General features: G+C 36.2%; 1 protein-coding gene and 1 non-coding gene across 7 annotated transcripts in view; one reads left to right on the plus strand and one right to left on the minus strand.

The window, feature by feature from the left end:
- Nucleotides 1-19,598, plus strand: part of TCF12 (transcription factor 12) — a 389,941-nt gene that overhangs the window by 139,017 nt on the left and 231,326 nt on the right. The window lies entirely within an intron of this gene.
- Nucleotides 4,876-4,981, minus strand: LOC132000443 (U6 spliceosomal RNA). Its single transcript, XR_009399313.1, has one exon. It is a non-coding gene; the product is annotated as a U6 spliceosomal RNA (small nuclear RNA).

The following is a 19,598-nucleotide window of genomic DNA, read 5'->3' on the forward strand; positions in this document are numbered from 1 at the left end:
GTCAGAGATTGTACTTAGGTCCAGTGCCCTATAAAGCATATTTTCCTGATAACGGCTTTTTTTTTTTTTGTTTACTATGTGTATTTTGTTCTTTGTAAACGCTGAAGACAAAGTGAGAGACTAATGAGAGAAATTGGATATGGAAGGAAATCAGCTAGATCTAGTTTTTCTGGTACTTTTAAATTTCTGGAAAGAATATATTAAATGTTTAGAATATATTAGGTTTTCTTCACACTGCCAATAAATATCTTTTTCTTAAATGTACAGTTCAGTGAGCTTGACAGATGTATACACACCCATGTACCAAGGGAGAAATCGAGAAGTTTTTCTGGGACAGCAGGAGATTTGGAACTCAATCTGATCAGATAAGAATGTGGTTTTGAAGAAAAGTCAGGGGAAGAAGGTAGATCAGGGGTTTGAATATTGAAAAGTGATGGGAGGAACACCAAACAACTAAGATACTTGATATTGTGTTTGGATACAGAATTGGATAAGTCAATACAGTTCAAACCTTCCTACTTTGAGATTGACGGGTGTATACCACTTAGAATTGAGTGTGTCTTCACTTTATGAGTTACTGGAAGATACAGATCTGTTTTTAATTACTGTGAAATCAAAGTATGCTGATGTTTTTCTTCCTCTTCTTTCCTAAAGCAGCTCTGAGCAATTTATGAACTCCTCATATTTGCCCATTTTTTCTTCTCTCTTGTAAATGAAATAATTGAGGAAGTCAAGAATCCAAGTCTAGTTCCTTGCTCTTGGGCAGAAATCTATTTAAACTATGCATTTCATCTTTACAGATTCTTTGGGTTGAAAGTCCTAAGGATTTTAACATGATAATGATGACTAACTCACCCTGAAGCCATAGGACAAAGTCAGAATGAATGGGGTTCCTGCTTTAGGAAATATTGCCAATAAAAGTATTTTGCCAGCATTTTATCACTGACCACTTTCTCCATAGGGTTTTATATACTTGAAAGGTATTCTAAATGATACTGAGAAAACATTTTAAATGATACTCAGGAGTACAAACAGGTTTTTACATAGATTTTTATAAAATAAAGTTGTGAGATTCTAGCCCTTTCCCTGTATTTTAAGGTTAGCAAAGATGTGGGTCTATAAACAATTCCATTAGGATAGACTGTCTTCTATGTGTATCTTGATTACCATCTTGTTTTCAAAAAGACTAACAAGGTAATAATTTCATATACTTAAACCTATTTTGAAGTAATAAATTGAGTAATTTAATAGAGATGCTTAATATAAGAAATTGTAATGGAGGTAAATGACCGCAAATTAATGGGTTATAGAGATTTTCACATTGAGCAGAAATTGAAGATCAACTTTTAGGAGTATTATGTTATTGCAGTAGCACAAAAGTATTACAAAAGTATACTTAATTCCCCCCCCCCTTCTGTTTTGTGTGGATCATGAAGGAAAACAAATATTTCTGAACATTTTATAAACAGAACTTTAGCTTCAGTTGAGAAATACCTTTCTCTTAAATATTGAGTGTAAAACACATATTTTTAACCCACTGAGCCACCCAGGTGCCCCTAAAACACATATTTTTAAAACATGAATTTTTCTACATTTGACTTGCATTAAATTTTCAAAAATAACTTTGCATTTACCTTTTCACCCTTTAATTTAAGTTTATTTCCTGGGTGTAATTGGAAGGACTTACCAACTTTAAGCCACTATTTATGTCCTTTCAGTAAGGTGTAACCATGGTGAAAGACCAACAAATCTTCTTTCCTGTTTTTGAAAAAAGGCATGCATTTACTGTCATTTGTGTAGTTTTTCAGTATATCATTTTGGTTTCTACTAACTTAGCATTGTTAGTGAACATAATTTGCTGGTATTTCACTTACTTATAAACTGTTTCTCACCTGGGAACCTACAAATTTATAGTTATATGTGCACAGAACCATGTGTGTTCATAATGTGATAAAAGTCACCTTTAATCTGATACTGATTTAAAATAGTATTTTGCCCTTCACAGTGTAAATTGCCTTCATGCAATAAATCTTTGGAAATATCTGAAAGACAGAAAAAGAGTATAACATTTTTAAAGCATGTAGTGGGGGGGACCTCTTTTGGGATAGAATTTACACACAGTGAAATAAATGGACTTTGAGGGAGGGGAGAGGTAAGGGGAGAAGGAGAGAGAATCTTTTTTTTTTTTCCTTTTAAGATTTGTTTTATTTATTTTTTAGAGAGAGGGTGTGAGCCAGGAGAGGGGCAAAGGGAGAGGGAGAAAGAGAATCCCAGACAGACTCCCCTATGAGCGTGGAGCTCATCAACTCAGGGCCCAAGGACCCCAAGATCATGACCTGAGCCAAAATCAACAGTCCGAATCCCAACCGACTGAACCACGCAGGTCCACCGGGAAAGAGAAGATCTTAAGCGGGCTCCATGCCCAGTGTGGAGCCCAGTCTAGTGCTCGATCTCACAGCCCTGAGATCATGACCTGAGCCCAAATCTAGAGTCCAGTGCTTAACCAGCTGAGCCACTCAGGTGCCCTAAATGGATCTTAAATGTACAGTTCAGTGAGCTTGATAAATGTATACACACCCGTATAATCAGTACCTCATCTGAGATGAAAACATTACTCTCATGCCATGTTATGAATACAGTGGAATGCTTCCAGAATTGAACACTTATTTTTCAAGAAGCTGCTGGGAATGTTGGTGAACAACTCTGACCAAAAAGAGTTTAAGAGTTGTCTTCTGCTGAAGGGAGCTATCTTGATCTTGTCACACCTACTGGGTATATCCAGTGACTTGACAATGCAGTGGTAGGGTAGGGGGAGAGGTATAAAGCTCTTGGTCCACTTGCTGTAATTTGGGACGGTTTCTAAGGCCCGTCCCAGGTTGGGGACTCCCTATGTGATAGCCTAAGGCATTTGTGGCTATCACATCACAATTCGACTTCTTCGTGTACCCGCTTGTGCTTCCTTCAACTTGTCATAGGTATTGCCCATGAGAGCACTTCCCAGTGGACTTCTTGAATGCAAATAATCCATCTAAGAGTCTGTTTCCCAGGAAACCTAACCCATAGCACCTCAGAAAATTTTCTTATGGCCCCTTAGAAACACTCCATCACTTAACAAACAATGATCATTCTTATTTTATTACCATAGATTAGTTTTGCCACTTCTAGAATATTACGTAAATGGAATCACAATAGTATGTTCTCTTCTGTGTCTGGCTTCTTTGCTAAAAAGACTCACCCAAGTTGTGTATAGCACTACGTTCTTTTTGCTGAATAGCAGTGTTCCATTGTGTTAGTAAATCATCATATATTTATCCATTTAGGTGTCTGCAGTCATTAGAAATATTTTAAAGTGTTTGGCTATTATGAATGAGGCTGTTAGAAACAGTCTTCGGTAATTCAGTTTGCAAACTTAAATGTTTTTATTTCTCTGGGGTAAATATGAAGAGTGGAATCTCTCAGCGTATATAGAAATATGTAACTTTTTAAAAAATTGCTAAAGATTTTTTCCAAAGTGATTTCACTATTTTATACTCCCACCAGCAATGTACGAGAGTTCTAGTTGCTCTACCCTCTTTCCAATACTTGAATTCTTATTGATATGTTATACTTAGTTTTATCATGTTATTTAATTTTTTTGTGCCTTGGTTCTTGCCTTTCTCACTTCTTTTTGGTTAATCAAATATATTTTTGTATTCCAATTTAATTTCCTGAATGAGTTTTTAGCTGTACCTCTTTTAATTATTTTAAGAGTTGCTCTAGGGATTAAAGTATACATTCATTACAGTCTACGTGAACTTTATATTTACCATATCAAGACAAAATTAAGAATCTTGTAAAGAATTATTTCATTTGCCTCTTTTTATTCTTTGTCATAAGACTATTTTAAAGTTTTCAAAACAGCTTCATAGTTTCTGCTTTTAATAATCCTGTGCACTTTAAAGAAAATTGAGGAAAAATAGTCATTTATCCTTATGTAACTACCATTTCTGTTCTTTCCTTCTTGTGGGTCCAAATCTTATCTGGTGTTGTTTTTTTCTTTTTCTTTTTTAAAAGATTTTATTTATTTATTTGACAGAGATCACAGTAGGCAGAGAGGTAGGTGCGGGGGGAGGGAAGCAGGCTGCCTGCTGAGCAGAGAGCCCAATTCGGGGCTCCATCCCAGGACCCTAAGATCATGATCTGAGCTGAAGGCAGAGGCTTACTTAACCCACTGAGGCACCCAGGCTCCCCTGGTGTCATTTTCTTCAGCATGAAGACTTTAGTATTTCTTGTACTTCAGATCTCTAAGCAGTTACTTCAGACGACTTTCTCTTTTCCTCTTAGAACTTTAATGATGTCATCTTATTGTCTCTTGCCTCCATTGTTTTTGATGTGTGGTCAGCCTTTATGTCATTTTCCCCTTATGTAATTTGTATTCCTTCTGGTTGAATTTAAGATTTCTTTCTTTGTGTTTGCGTTTAGCCATTTGATGATTGTGTGTATTATTGAGGTTTGCTTTGTATTTTTCCTGCTTAGAGATTACTGAGATCATTGGATTTGCATATATTCAGTGATGTTTTCCACAGATTTGGGGACATTTTTGCAGTTTTTTCCCTCAGATGTATATTCTGCATCATTTTCTCATATACTTCTCATACTCTGATTACATTTATTTTAGACCATTTAATATTGTTTAACAAGTAGTTGAGGTGCTGTTTCTTTTCTCGAATTTTTTTTCAACTTCATATTGAATAATTTTTTATTGATTCCTATCCATTTTCACTTAACAGGTTCTTCTTCTGGTTCCAGTTCATTTAGTTTATTCAGTGAATTTTTATTTCAGTTAATACGATTTTAAATTCTACAATTGCCATTTAGATTTTCTTTCTTTTTTTTTTTAATGGGTAGTGGTTCACAAGTTTTCATGTCTTCTTGTGTAGGGGTCATGATAATCTTATCTGTATCATTCTGGTTTTAGTGTATGTGCTGCTGAAATGAGCATTAGAATTTCCATTTTCAAATATATTTCCATTTTCTCTGCTAAGAGTGTCTTTGTCCATTCATTTTGACCATCTTTGTCTTAAAGTCTTTGAATATATAATGGCTGCTTTAAAATTCTTTCCTCCTGATTCCAACATCTGTGATCTCGATGTATGGATTGTTTTTCCTGGGCTAGAGGTCATATTTTTATTTCTCCATTCCTGTGTTAATTTTTTATTTTGTATTAGAAAATGTATGAGATGTGCTGTAGAAGTTTTGGTTTCTCTCTATAGAGTTTTGTTTTTTGCTCTGGTAAGTAGTTACATTATTGGTCAATTATCTGGAGGCTTGGTTTTATGCTCTGTTAGAACAGGTTTGTAGAAAGCCCAAATTATTTACCAAGCATCCCTGATTAGTTTCCTCTGTGGTACCCGTAGATGAAATCTATGATCAGTTATTTTAGCCTTCTAGGCATTGCTCTCAGTTGGGTTTCTTCTGTTGTCCCCTGTATTTATGTTGTTAGGTCAGCCAAGGATTTGAATGTAAATCTTTGTACCTTCCCCAAAGTCAAATCTGTGGCTTGACTTTATCCTTTCTATGCTTCCCCTCCTTACTTTCCAGCCACGCTGGCATTTCCCAAATTCTGTTTTTTGGCTTCTTAAACAAAGAAGATAGTAGCTTTCTGCTTGTTCAACCATGATATGCCATACTGGCTATGGGGTGTCTTCATTAGACAAACCTGATAGATTTGGATCTTAGTCAGTGAATCTGGTTTATTTTTTCACTCTTCAGGTCCTTTCCAATTTCTGCCTTTTGCTCACTCTTCCTTGCCTTCAAATAGTTTTTAAAAAGTTTTGTCCATAGTTTATAATTGTTATTTTCAATTGAATACCTTAGAAAACTGGTCACTAGAATATTTTGTTTGATAAACTTTTTTTTTTTATTCCATAAGTATCCCTTGCACTACTTCCTAGTCTACAGCAGAAGCAAGCACTGTCTTTATTTTTATCACTGTGATTTTGTTGTTTTTAGATCAGCATCTGAATGGAATCTGATTTCTATTATTAAGCATATGGTTACTGAGATTTATGCATGTTGTTGTATGTACCCCTAGTCCATGTCTTTGTATTGCTGAATGGGATTGGTTTAAATGGATAAACTATATAGATTTTTTTATTATTTCTTTCCTTCTTTTCTTTCCTTCTCTCCCTCTGGCCGCCCCCCCCCCCCTTTCTTTCTAAAAGGTTTTTATTTATTTGAGAGAGTGACCACAAGCCAGAGGTGAGGGAGGGAGAAACAGATTCTCAGTTAAGCAGGGAGCACCACATGGGGCTCAGTTCCAGGGCCCTGGAATCATGACCTGAGCTGAAGGCAACACTTAACTGACTGAGCCACCCAGGTGCCCCTTTCTTTTTCTTTTCTTTTCTTTTCTTTTTTTTTTTTTTAAATAAAGTGATGGTTATCTGGATTGTTTTCAGTTTTAGCTGATATGAATGCTGTCCTTAATATGAGTGTAAAAGTTTTCTTGTGACTGTATGTTTTTCCTCACTGTGACTTGGGAAAATACCTAGGGATAGATTGTTGTGTCATAGGGTATGTATATTTTAATCTTTGAAGAAACTGCCAATTTTCTAAAGTGTAAGATTTGGTGTACAGATCTTATTTTTATGTCAAGATTATATAATTATTTAATGGAAGTCATTGTTAGTGTGTGTTTTTCATTGCTGATAAATACTTTTGATAAACACTCCTCTATTTTAAACTAAAAATACTCTGAGGTAAAGATTTCAAAAGTGGTATGATTTATTTACAAAGGCAGAGACCAAGTTTTTCAGCTAGTTTTAACAGCCCCAAAGGTGTTTGCTATGGTAGGTTTTTGATCGAATTACTCATCTTTTAAGTTGTAGATATTTTCAAATGACTTAAGTTCAATTATTTTTTTATGTGTTAAGCTTTAATTATGAGAGTTCAAAATTTAGAAATCCATACATGGTGCTGATTTTTGCTTATATGTTACTATAGTAAATATACATGCTTGTGAAGAACACAAGTCAGGGGCTCAGCTAAGAGTCTTCTTAATGTGGTTGCTTTTGTGTCTTGGTCATCAATTATGTCCTTTTTGAAGGCTCCCTTGCAAACTCCTACTGTTAAGTGAGACTGGGGAGAGTCAGTATAAGTTAAGTAAAAAGCTATACCTGCCACTAGAAAACCTGCCCTTATATTAACTTCCAGTGTTATTTTGTGTATAAAAACTTTTTTTTAATTGAACTTGTTGTATGTATTTAGCACTATAGGTGATACAGTGTAAGAACTGAATGTACTCCTTTTTTTTTTTTTTTAAGATTTTATTTATTTATTTGACAGAGATCACAAGCAGACAGAGAGGCAGGCAGGGTGGGGCAGGGAGCAGGCTCCCCGCTGAGCAGAGAGCCTGATGTGGGACTTGATCCCAGGACTCTGAGATTGTGACTTGAGCTGAAGGCAGAGGCTTAACCCACTGAGCCACCTAGGCACCCCAGAACTGAATGTACTCTTAAAATAATTGGAGGCTGCTTGTTAAATGGTGTTTACTTTTAACAGTTACAACTTTTGTGGTGTGTGACGTAGATTTTTAAGTTCAGTAAAAGTGTTGAAGAGGACTGAGTAAAGATTAATGAGGTTGGGCAAATTGTACAGCAAAGGTGAAATTGAAAGTGAGCATTAAACCAATAACACTTAAGTATAGAGGAGATAGAAGTGCCAAGAGAAATAATAAGAAATACTATGTATTATAAATATGCCTAATGGTTACAGTTGAGAGTTTGAATGATAAGCCACTGAATGACAGGTGCTTGAAGGTGGGGTTACTGTGTCTTGTGCATTTCTGTATCATCAGTGCCTAGAATCCTCCCTAAACCATGAGTGTGTATGCCATAATAAGAAATTAGTAAGTTTTTTGACTCCTAGGATTAGAAGGAAAGAGGCCATTGTAACTGGGTCTTCAAAGGCTTTGAACTAGGAGGAACAAAACCCAGCACAACTGACAGTAAACATTTGTAGAACAGATGATTAAATATTCCATTTCAGATTGAATAATTTGGGATTTATTTTCTTGGTAGTGGGGCACTGAAACTGCTTACTTTTAAAATCTCGGGTAATGTGTTTTAAAGGGTTGTTTTAGGAAGATTACTTGAACAGGATATTCTAAGCTAGTGAAATGTTGTGTAGTACTGTTTTAGGAAGCTTCAGAGAGACTCTAGTGTATCATGAAATCCCAGAATAAAAGGGAACAGAAAGGCTGCCTCAAGGAGACATTCAGAAGGAATACTCAGTATAGGAATAGAGAGGGAGAAGAGAAGGCAGAATCAAAGATGATGCCAGTTTATAAGTCTGGTTGATCTGAACTATATAGCATTACCTGTAGTATTAGAAATATTAATAATTAGGGTCCAGAGGCATAGGAGGAAGAGATGAAGGACATACAGAGAATATGGTATTAAGATATATAATGGGGTTTAGGTTATGGCAGGAAAACCAAGTGAAAGTTTCCAGCAAGAATTTGATGATTTAAGACCCAAAATACAGAACTGAGATTAAGGCTGGGAATGTGCATTGGAAACGTCATTTGGAGGAGACAGTTAAAATCATAAAACTGAATTAGTTTTCCAAAGGATGGAGCATAAAATGAGAAGAACATGGGACGAAGAACAGGTATTTTTAATTTTCACACAGTAGAAGAAGCTTTATTGGAACACAGCCACTCTTCATTTGTTTATATTTTATCCGCGGCTGCTTTTGTACTACATAATACGGTTGAATAGTTGTAGGGCGAGTGTATCCATAAAGCCTACAATATTAACTTTATGGCCATTCACAGAAGTTTGCTGACCTCTGATACAGAGATGTAAGAAACAAAGACCAACAGAGGACCTTTGTGTTTTATTTTAGGATAACCTTTGGTGTTTTAAAAAAGTTCAGTTTTACCTTATAAACAAATATTTGTTTGAGAGCTTTCTGTGTGCCTGGCATTTGCTGCTGTGGTCTAGAAGGAGACTAGATAGTTGCATGAGATTCATTAATGAGTGAGTGAATAAAATGTGAGGACTACTGCAAGTGGTCAGTGTAAATTTTTGTTGAGTCTAGAGAGAAATGAGTCATAGTTTAAAGGATATATGAGGAAGAGATTTTTTTCTTTTTTTTAAAGATTTTATGTATTTATTTGACAGAGAGAAATCACAAGCAAATGGAGAGGCAGGTAGAGAGAGAGAGGAGGAAGCAGGCTCCCTGCTGAGCAGAGAGCCCGATGCGGGACTCGATCCCAGGACCCTGAGATCATGACCTGAGCCAAAGGCAGCAGCTTAACCCACTGAGCCACCCAGGCGCCCCGAGGAAGAGATTTTTAAACATAGGGAAAAATATGAAGGAAAATTCTTACGGAGTTCTCAGACTCACAGTGTGTTGCCATTGCAGGAATTAATGGTCTAAGACTTGAACGCAGGGAGTACACAGGCCTCATTACAGGAAATGAATAGAATTGTTTGTGGAATTAAGTTAAGAATAGTAATTGCTCACACAGCTGTTTTTAAATAGTGAATTGTGTTAGGTAATCAGCAAAAATCCACTAAAATGTACTTGATAGTTATGCAGAAGCTGCTTTATTGGTACTGACTTATGATCCTAATGGGTACTATAAAAACAAACAAACTAAAAACCTATGTATGCAGTTTTCACATCGGTATGCTACTGTATGTTTTTTGTTTAATGTAAAAGTACAGTTGTAGTGCTTTCATCTTCTTTCCCCACCACCAAACCCAGATATAATTGTCTTGTTCGAAAGAGCAGCACCAGAGCAATGAGGTGTGCTCTCATTGAAAGGAGTAGTATCTGATTGCTTCTCTGTCTTCCTCCGTAGACAAAAATGGAATGTTTAATTGTGTCGTTGGATTTAGGGATACTGATTTTTTTTTCTGTTTTTCTCTGTATTTTGTTGGATTGTACTTTGGTTCTTTCTTTTAGATATGACTGTTTCTAGGACTCCTTTTAATTTATTTGTTAGCTTTTGAGCAATGCTCTGCTTTTTTTTGGTAGCTTCTCTAAGGATGTTAATACACATCATTAGCTTCTCACAGTCTATTTAGAGTTATATTGGTACCAGTTCACGTAAAGTGCAGAAATCTTGTGACTTTACAAGCCTGTTTACCCATGGCCCTGCCTTCCTTTATGCTGTATTTTTCATTTGTATTACCTCTGTTTTAACTCCTATGAGAGAATGTTATGCAGGCACTTCTTGGAGATATTGTGGGTTTATTTCCACCCACCACAATAAAGTGAATATTGCAATAAACTGAGTCAAATGATTTGCTTTTCCAGTGCATCTAAAAGTTAAATTTACACTATAGTGTAGTCTGTTAAGTGTGCAATAACATTATGTCTAAAAAAAAATGTACACACCTTAATTTAAAAATACTATACTGCTAAAAAATGCTAACCATCATCCGCTTTCAGCAGTTTGTCATCTTCTTGCTGGTAGAGGTTCTTGCTTTGACTTTTGACTGGTTTGACTTGCAGACTGATCAGCGTGATCGTTGCTGAAGGTTAGGGCAGTTTCTGAAAATGACAGTAAAGTTTGCTGTCAATTGCCACTTCCTTTTCCAAAGATTTCTTTGTATCATCTGATGCTGTTTGATAGTACTTTACCCACAGTAAGACTTTAAAAATTACGAGTCAGTCTTTTTAGACCCTGCTGTTTTATCAAGTTAAGTTTTTTTGTAATATTCTAAATCCTTTGTTGTCATTTCAGCAATCTTCACAGTATCTTCACCAGTAGATTCCATTTCATGAAACCATTTTCTTTGCTCATCCATAAGAAGTAGCTCCTCTTCTGTTAAAATGTTATCATGAGATTACAGCAGTTCAGTCACATCTTCAGAATGCACTTCTCTAATTCTAGTTCTCTTGCTATTTCCACATCTGCAGTAACCTCCTCCATTGAAGTCTTGAACTGGTCAAAGTCATTCATGAGGTTAGAATCAACTTCTTTCAAACCCCTGTTCATATTGATATTTTTGACCTCTTCTCATTGAATCATGCATATTCTTAATGACATCTAGAATGGTGAATCCTTTCCAGAAGGTTTTTCCGTTGACTTTGCACAGATCCATCAGACTTGCTATCTATGGCAGCTCTAGCCTTACAAAATGTATTTTTTCAATAGTAAGACTTGAAAATTGAAATTACTTATTGATCCATGGCTGCAGAATGGATGTGGTGGGTGAGCAGGCATGAAAACATTAGTCTCATTGTGCATTTCCATCAGAGCTCTTGGACCAGGTGCATCATTGTCAATGAGAGGTAATATTTTGAAAGGAATCCTTTTTTTTCTGAGCAGTAGGTCAGAACAGTGGGCTCAAAATATTCAGTAAACCATGTTGTAAACAGGCTGTCATCCAACTTTGACATTCTATTTGCAGAGCACAGGCAGAGTATATTTAGCATAATTCTTAAGGGCCCTAGGATTTTCATAATGGTAAATGACCATTGGCTTCAACTGAAAGTCACGAGCTTCATTAGCCCCTAACAGGAGAGTCAGCCTATTCTAAGAAGCTTTGAAGCCAGGCCTCCATCTGTGAAAGTCCTAGATGGCATCTTTTTCCAAAATAAGGCTGTTTCATCTACATTGGAAATCTGTTGTTTACTATAGCTTTTTTTTTAAGCCAAGAGAGCCTTTTAATTAAAAGTTATCAAATGTTTTTGTTGTTCAGGAATAGAAACATTAATTCATCTCTAAGACGAAGTATTTTCTGTGGCAACAAAAACACAAATTCTGGGTTCCACCGTCCTCTTGCATTCTTTTTTTAAAATTTTTAAAATATAAATTCCAATTAATTAACATGCAATGTATTAATGGTTTCAGAGGTAGAGGTCAGTGATTTTTCAGTCTTATATAATACCCAGTGCTATAACCACCTTTCTTAATTATATAAGCTGGATCTTCTGGATAGCCGTTGCAGTTTCTGCATCAGTACTTGCTGCTTTACCTTACACTTTTATATTGTGAGGATGGCTTTCTTCCTTAAACCTTACGAACCAGTCTCTGCTACATTGACTTGTGCAGCCCCTTCATCTTTCTCAGCCCCTAGAGACCTAAAGAGAGTTAAGGCCTTGCTTTGCAGTCAAATGCTCTACCCCTGAGCTATACCCCCAAGGCCTTGCTTTGAATTAGGCTTTGGCCTAAGGGAATGTTGCGATTGCTTTGGTCTTCTATCCAGACCACTAAATCTTTATATCAACAATAAGGGTGTTTTGCTTTCTCATCAGTCATGTATTCTCTGGAAAAGTACTTGTAATTTCCTTCCAGAACTTTTCCTTAGTATTCAGTTTGGCTAACTGTTTGGCAAGGAGACCTAGCTTTAGACCTTTCTTGGATATCGACATGCCTTCCTCACTAAGCTTATTCATTTCATTTTTTTTTTTTTTAAAGATTTTATTTATTTATTTGAGAGACAGAGATCACAAGTAGGCAGAGAGGCAGGCAGGCAGAAAGGAGGAAGCCGACTCCCTGCGGAGCAGAGAGCCCTATGCAGAGCTTGATCCCAGGACACTGGGATCATGACCCGATCCAAAGGTAGAGGCTTAACCCACTGAGCCACTGAGCCATCCAGGTGCCCCAGTTTATTCATTTCTTGCTTTTGATGTAAAGTGAGATACGTGCTATTATTCTTCTTTCACTCAAACACTTGCAGGCCATTGTAAGGTTCTTAATTGGCCTAATTTCAATATTGTTGTGTGAAGGAACAGGGAGGCCTGAGGAGATGGAGAATGAGAAGAGTGAGAGAGTTGGGGAGTGGTAGGTTTGTGGAGCACTTGCAACACCAAAACATTTATTAAGTTTACCATCGTATATGGGTGCAGCAACTCTACAGAGCAGAGTTAAAATAGTAACATCAAAGATCGCTGATCACAGATCATCATAATAAATATAATAGTGGAAATAGTTTGACATAGTGCAAGAATTACCAAAATATGACATAGAAACATGAAGTGAGCAAATGGTGTTGGAAAAATGGTGCAGATAGACTTATGCAGTGTAGGGTTGGCACAAACCTTCAGTTTGTAATAAATACAGTATAAATACAGTATCTGTGAAGCACAACAGTATGCCTGTAATTTTTTATATAAATGTTTTAACAAAGTTGAAAGGAAAATACAGTTTTTTATATTTACTATTTCTGGTGCTCTTCTTTCCTTCCTCAGTTTCCAAGTTTCTCTCTCATAACATTTGTTTCAACTCGAAAAACTTTTTTTAGTATTTATTGTACTGCAGTTTCTTTTATTTTTTTTTTTGAAAATGGATTTCATCTCCATTCTTGAGGAATATTTGTATTTTGGCTGATACCCCCCACACTCCCCTTTATTTTTTTTTTAATTTTGTTTTTTTAAGATTTTATTTATCTGAGAGAAAGAGAAAGAGAGAAAACACAAGTGGGTGAGGGGCAGAGGGAGAAACAGACTCCCAGCTGAGCAGGGAGTCTGATTTGGGGCTTCATCCCAGGACCCCAGGATCATAACCTGAGCCGAATCAAACGCTTAAACAACTGAGCCACCCGAGTTCTTCTCTACTCCCCTTACCTTAAAGATATGTTTCCATATGTATTGACATCCATAGTTTCTGGAGATAACTCTGCAGTAATTTGAATTGCAGTTTCTCTGTTTGTAATATGTCTCTTTTACCACTTTCAACATTTTCTGTGTATTTTTGGTTAGAAGTTTGTTATTTGTCTAGGTGTGGGGCTTTTCACATTTATCCTATTTAAGCTCACTGAATGCCTATAATTGGTAAGTTTATGTCTCTTACCACATTTGTGGAATTTTTGGCCATTATTTCTTTAACATTTTTTTTCCTGTTCTCTGTTCTGTCACTATGCCTATGTTAGACTTTTTAACATCTTCCCTTAGGTTTCTAAGGGCCTGTTTATTTTTCTTTTAATATTTTTCTCTTTTTATCAAATTGAATTATTTCTATTGAGCAGTCATCATATTTATACTCACTCCTCTGTCATCACCATTCCTCCCTTAAACTCATCCTGGAAGTTTTTTGGTTTGTTGTTGTTGTTGTTTTTAAGATTTTAGAGATTTTAATTTTTATTTGTAAGGCTTACATCTTGTCGTTTGTTTTCTTTATCTGTTAGATTTTTAGTCTTTTCTTGTATTATGAGCATATGTCCTTTACCTCATTAAGCATATTATAGTAACTGCCTTAATGTCCTTGTCTGAAAAATCTCAATGTCTGGGCCATTTGAGGTTGGCCTCCCTTGATTATCTTTTCCTTTGAGATTGGGTCACATTTCATTATCAAGGAATTTGGGATTGTATTATGGGTATCTGTGAATGTTATTTGTATGGAAATTTTGTTTTCTTTCATGTTCCTCAAAAGAGTTTGGATTTCTTTGTTCTAGTGAGCCATTAATTGGATTTAGACTTAAAGTACAAACTCTTTGTTGCCTGAGCTTGGCACCTGTTCAAATCTTAACTTGATTTTTTTTAGTCTCAACTACATATTGCCTTGTCTTGCCCGGTGAATATGTGCTTCAGGGCTCTGCCAAGACTGGCGTAGAGATATACCAAAGTTTGGGACTCCTCTTTTCTACATCTCTTATTGGGATTTTGTCATTACTTTGTAATGACTAGGGCTGTTCTGGCTCTGACCTCTTCAAGCTAGAAAGACATTTATTGGAACTTTCGTTCCTGCATGCTGTGGCTACCTCTTATGTATGTACAGGATAAAAGCTTTGAGAACAGGAAGATCACTTTTTTGATCCTTAAAAACTGTTAAAAAGAGAAAGTCACTCATTCTAGTCATTTCTTCCACATTTATGTTATCATCTAAGTAAGCCTGTTAATTTTTTCACTCCCCAGAGCCTCTAAGTAGTTGTTTTACGTTTGTATTTTTCCCAGAATTTATAGAAGCTATCTGTGGGAGCTTACTAGATTGTTTTGGAAGCTGCGCCTACTAGGTCACTTGAGAGGTTTCCTCCAACATATTTGCCATCTGCTTTCAAAAATAATATTTTGTTTAAAAAATAAGTATTATTTTACTAATCCTTTATCTACTTAGACTGCTAGACATAACTTTTTTATTTTGGGCGCTTTATTTATTTATTTATTTATTTATTTATGCTTGATTTAAAGATTATTTATTTATTTATTTGACAAACAGAGATCACAAATAGGCAGAGAGAGAGGAAGGAAAGCAGGCTCCCTGCCGAGCAGAGAGCCCAATGTGGGGCTCCATTCCAGGACCCTGAGATCATGACCTGAGCGGAAGGCAGAGGCTTTAATCCACTGAGCCACCCAGGTGTCCCAGGGTATCTTCTTTTTAATCCATCCATAGCTACTGAATTCTTATGACAGTTACACAAATGCCTTAATTTTTTATGTGCTTAGGCATTCAGTAAACATTTGAAAGCAGAATATACTTCTCCTAAGTACCAAAACAACATAGATATGAACAAGGTATGCTCCCTATTAATAAGTTTTATTGTTAGAACATAAATGAAAACAGCTAACAGTGTTTAAGGCAGAGTAAGTGCATATAAACTTCTCAAGAAGTGCAATTAATTTAGACTTACTTAATGGAGAACACTGCTCAGAGGAGGAGGCATTTGATCTTTGGCTGAATCAAAATTAGAAATTTTATTAGGTTAGGGGTTAGATTATGGGGGATCTCCTGGGGTAGGGAACAGTAGAATATGAATTTGATATGTTTGGGGAGTGATTAATACCCTGATGAGATTGAGGGCATTGAGTTTTTGAAGCGATATAATACGTACTGAAGCTGAAAGGGTAGATCAAGGCCACCTTGAAGAATGCCATACTCAGGAGTGTGAATGTTATTCCTAAAGCAGCAAAGGATAACATTTATGGAATGAATGGATGTGATTCAGCTTGTGTTTATGGCAAGATAAGTGGGCGGTCAATGTTAACTGTGGATTGAAATGGAAACATAAAAGATGAACAAGCAATACACAATACCTGAACCACGGCACTGTATATACATGAAGAGAACAAGTGGATAGTTAGTTGAAATACTGATGAGGTAGAAATTATTGTGAAGAGTGACTGGTTAAGGAAATACAAAAGAGAAGGGTGTGAATCAAGAGATTAATGACGTTTCTGACCACATTTATAAATATCCCAGCATCATGCTGAGTATATGAATATTTTTGGAACATATTTAATTATTTAAAATTCCTTTTCTAGTACTGTAGTATAGAGTGTACTATAGTGAATACAAAGTTATTTGTCTTAGAACATGAGTTCAGGTCATTTCACCATTAATGGGTATATGAGGTCAGTGTTGGTTTAGCTACCAAGCCCAGTCAGGATTTAAGTTTCTTTAAAAGTTAATAATTTTTGCTGTTTTGGAGTAGTTGTCTAGCTTATAGAGTCTTTTGCAATCTCATCTCTCACCGCTCCTCACAGAATTTCAAAAAAAGTATGGTTATTTAGAAAATTGGTTTTGATTATTATTTTTAAAAGGAATGATAAGCTAACAAATAGGGAACCAGTTTCAGCCTCACTTTTATTAAACTGATCTTATTTCCATTTTATACATTCATTTTTCCATGCATATTTATTAGTACCTATTTGTGTCATTCACTTTTCTAGGTAACAAATACTTAACAGTGAACAAAATAGATTACATCCTTATTCTCATGGATTTTTCAATCTGTTGGAAAAAGAGCAGATAATAAACACCTCCACTGTAAGATGACATTTCAACAGAAACCTAAAGGAAATTAAGGGAAAGACCATTCAATATATCTGGGTGGGGAGCATTTTATGAAGAGGAAAGAGCAAGTGGAAAGGCCCCAGAAAGGGGGCCTGTTTGGTGTATTTGAGCAAAAGCAGGGGGCCATATTGTTGAAATAGATTCATCCAAGAGAAGGAGTAGTAGGAGATAAAGTTAGAGAGGTGGCAGGCAGAACCTGTAAAACATTGTAGACCTGTTTATTTCTGAGTGAGATGGGAATCCTATGGTAGATTTTGAGCACAAGATGGACATGATTGTTTCTAAAAGGTCGTTCTAGTTGGTATGTAAAGAATACAGACTAGAAGGGCTAGAAGAAGGGGAATGCATTAACGAGTGAGAGATTTTTTTTGCTGAGACTCATTAGAGTCTGAGACAGTCAAGCCTGTTTTTAAGAGTTGACTGTCTTTAGCGCCTCTATGAGGTAAAACAACTGATAGTGTTGTTTGGATACAGGGCTTCGGCATTTATATTGGAGAGAGGAGTACAGGTGTCCCCTGCTCTCCAAAACTTCATTTTATGCCACTTTGCTTTTACCAAAAACCTACATTTGTACCTGTTTTTGGTAACTGAAAGAAATCAGAAGAGGATTTTTGCTTTTACCAATGGTAATTGCCTATTTGCTTTTTGCCATTTCAAATTACAAAAGTCTTTTCATAGGACATTTTGTAGGAATGCTCTACTTTCAGATAGCAAAGGAAACAAGATACCAGGTCACCAGATAGTTCCCAGTGTGGTAGAAGATACCTGCTTGCACTCTGGAATTTAGTTTCAATCTCTGGCAATCAGGCATTATCTTTTTTTTTTTTTTTTTTTTTTTTTGGTAAAAGGTAGACTTGCCATTTTCTTTGGATCCTCTGCTCTGTTTCAATTACTGAAATATCCTTTCAAATGTATCTTTACATGGTATTTATATAGAGTGATATACCTAATAACATAGTAAAATAACTGTGTTTACAAGTTATTTTCAAAATTAGTCATTTTCTTGGAATTAGCCATGTGTTTATTAGTATATTTTGGCACTAGAATATCCCTACATTATATTTTTGTTTTTAGTAATATCAAATAGAAATTGTGGTTGAATTTTAAAAGGTGACCTGTGATTCCTTTTACTCTTCTTACTGTTCTCATTTTCTTACATACTTTTAAAAAGAATTAGATTGTTTTGACTGTTATTGCACAGTATCTCAATTTTTATTTTTATTTTTTAATTAAAGATTTTAATTTATTTACTTGACAGAGATCACAAGTAGGCAGAAAGAGAGAGGAAGAGAAGCAGGCTCCCCGCCGAGCAGAGAGTCCGATTGCCAGTCTCGATTCCAGGACCCTCAGATCCATGACCTGAGCTGAAGGGAGAGGCTTAACCCACTGAGCCACCCAGACACCCCTCAATTTTTATGTTTAAAAAAAACCTCTGTAATCACTATTATATACCTCATATGAGGAACCATGTCTTCTCTTAAATCCCCTTGGGATTTTAAGATTATCATAGCTTTTCTGTTTTATTTGTTTTCATTAATATTTAGCATAACAGCAAAAGGTTTGCTATTATATTCTTTTTTTTTTTAAGATTTTTAAATTTTATTTATTGAATAGAGAGAGAGATCACAAGTAGACAGAACAGCAGGCAGAGAGAAAGCGGGGGAAGCAGGCTCCCCACCAAACAGGGAGCCTGATGCGGGGCTCGATCCCAGGACCCTGAGATCATGACCTGAGCCGAAGGCAGAGGCCTAACCCACTGAGCCACCCAGGTGCCCCAGATTTGCTATTATATTCTAATTGACCCTACTTCACAATGAATTTCTGGAAAAACACATTGGTAGATTTATTTTATAAGTCTGTAAAATCATATAATAAAAATGGTGTTGGGATTTATTTGTATATTAACTTAAAATTGATTGTAGCCTTGGAGTGTTAACAAATACCATTACTCCACAAATAAAATTGAGTAAAGAAACTGTTGAAGAGACACATGGATAGCTTTGGTTATCTAACGTAGTCATCTCCAGTCCAATTTCTTTCATCAAATTATTTATTGAATCACGTTATAGCAGATGGCAGTCCTGCCAAGTTTATTGTCTTTCCCTTATTTATAACAGTGTTGGGATTTGATATTTGTAAAGTACATTTTACTTGCTAGGATAAAAAACTTGATTTCAGTGCTCCTAAAGGGGTGTGTGCGTGTGTGTGTGTGTGTGTGTGTGTGTGTGTGTGACAGAGAGAGAGAGAGAGAGAGAGATTCCCTGTGCTCTTCCTTCCAACTTTATGTATGTCCCTTTTTCATAAGGGTAGATACCAAGCAGAGTGGTTGTAGTGTCTTGTTTTTCTTATCAGCTTTTACTGCAGGGATATCCTAACCACTCTTCACTCCATTCTTTGTATTGTCTGCCTTCTTCCTTTCATTCTTTCTGTGCTCAATAGACTCCCCACTACTATCTGAAATATTTTCCCAGTTCCAGAGCTGTTTGTCACTTTACTCTGGTCTCAGCATCAGGTGGCAGTCATTGATGACAGTGGCAAGTAGGAAAAGATGGAACTGGTCAGCAGCTTTTCTCCTTATTCACTCCTTGTACCTCCTGGCAGATCTTCCCGGAGTCTAATCAAACCATGAGTAGTACTTTGTGTTACACGAACTCTGTACTGTTTTGGGCCCACGTGGGAGGAAAAAACCCAGATGTTTAGAGTATAGAAAAGTCATTCCCCTCCCCCACCAAAGTCTGTTTCCAGTTTTTGCTAATGGATAAAAACCTCGAGGTTTATAGGACTCTGTACTAGGAGAATAAAAGAAGAGGTAGGATAGAAGTTGTGAAGTAGTTTTATGATCAACTCAAGAGAATACTTCTGAGCAAAA

Source organism: Mustela nigripes, chromosome 13, assembly GCF_022355385.1.
Source record: "Mustela nigripes isolate SB6536 chromosome 13, MUSNIG.SB6536, whole genome shotgun sequence".
Classification (NCBI taxonomy): domain Eukaryota; kingdom Metazoa; phylum Chordata; class Mammalia; order Carnivora; family Mustelidae; genus Mustela; species Mustela nigripes.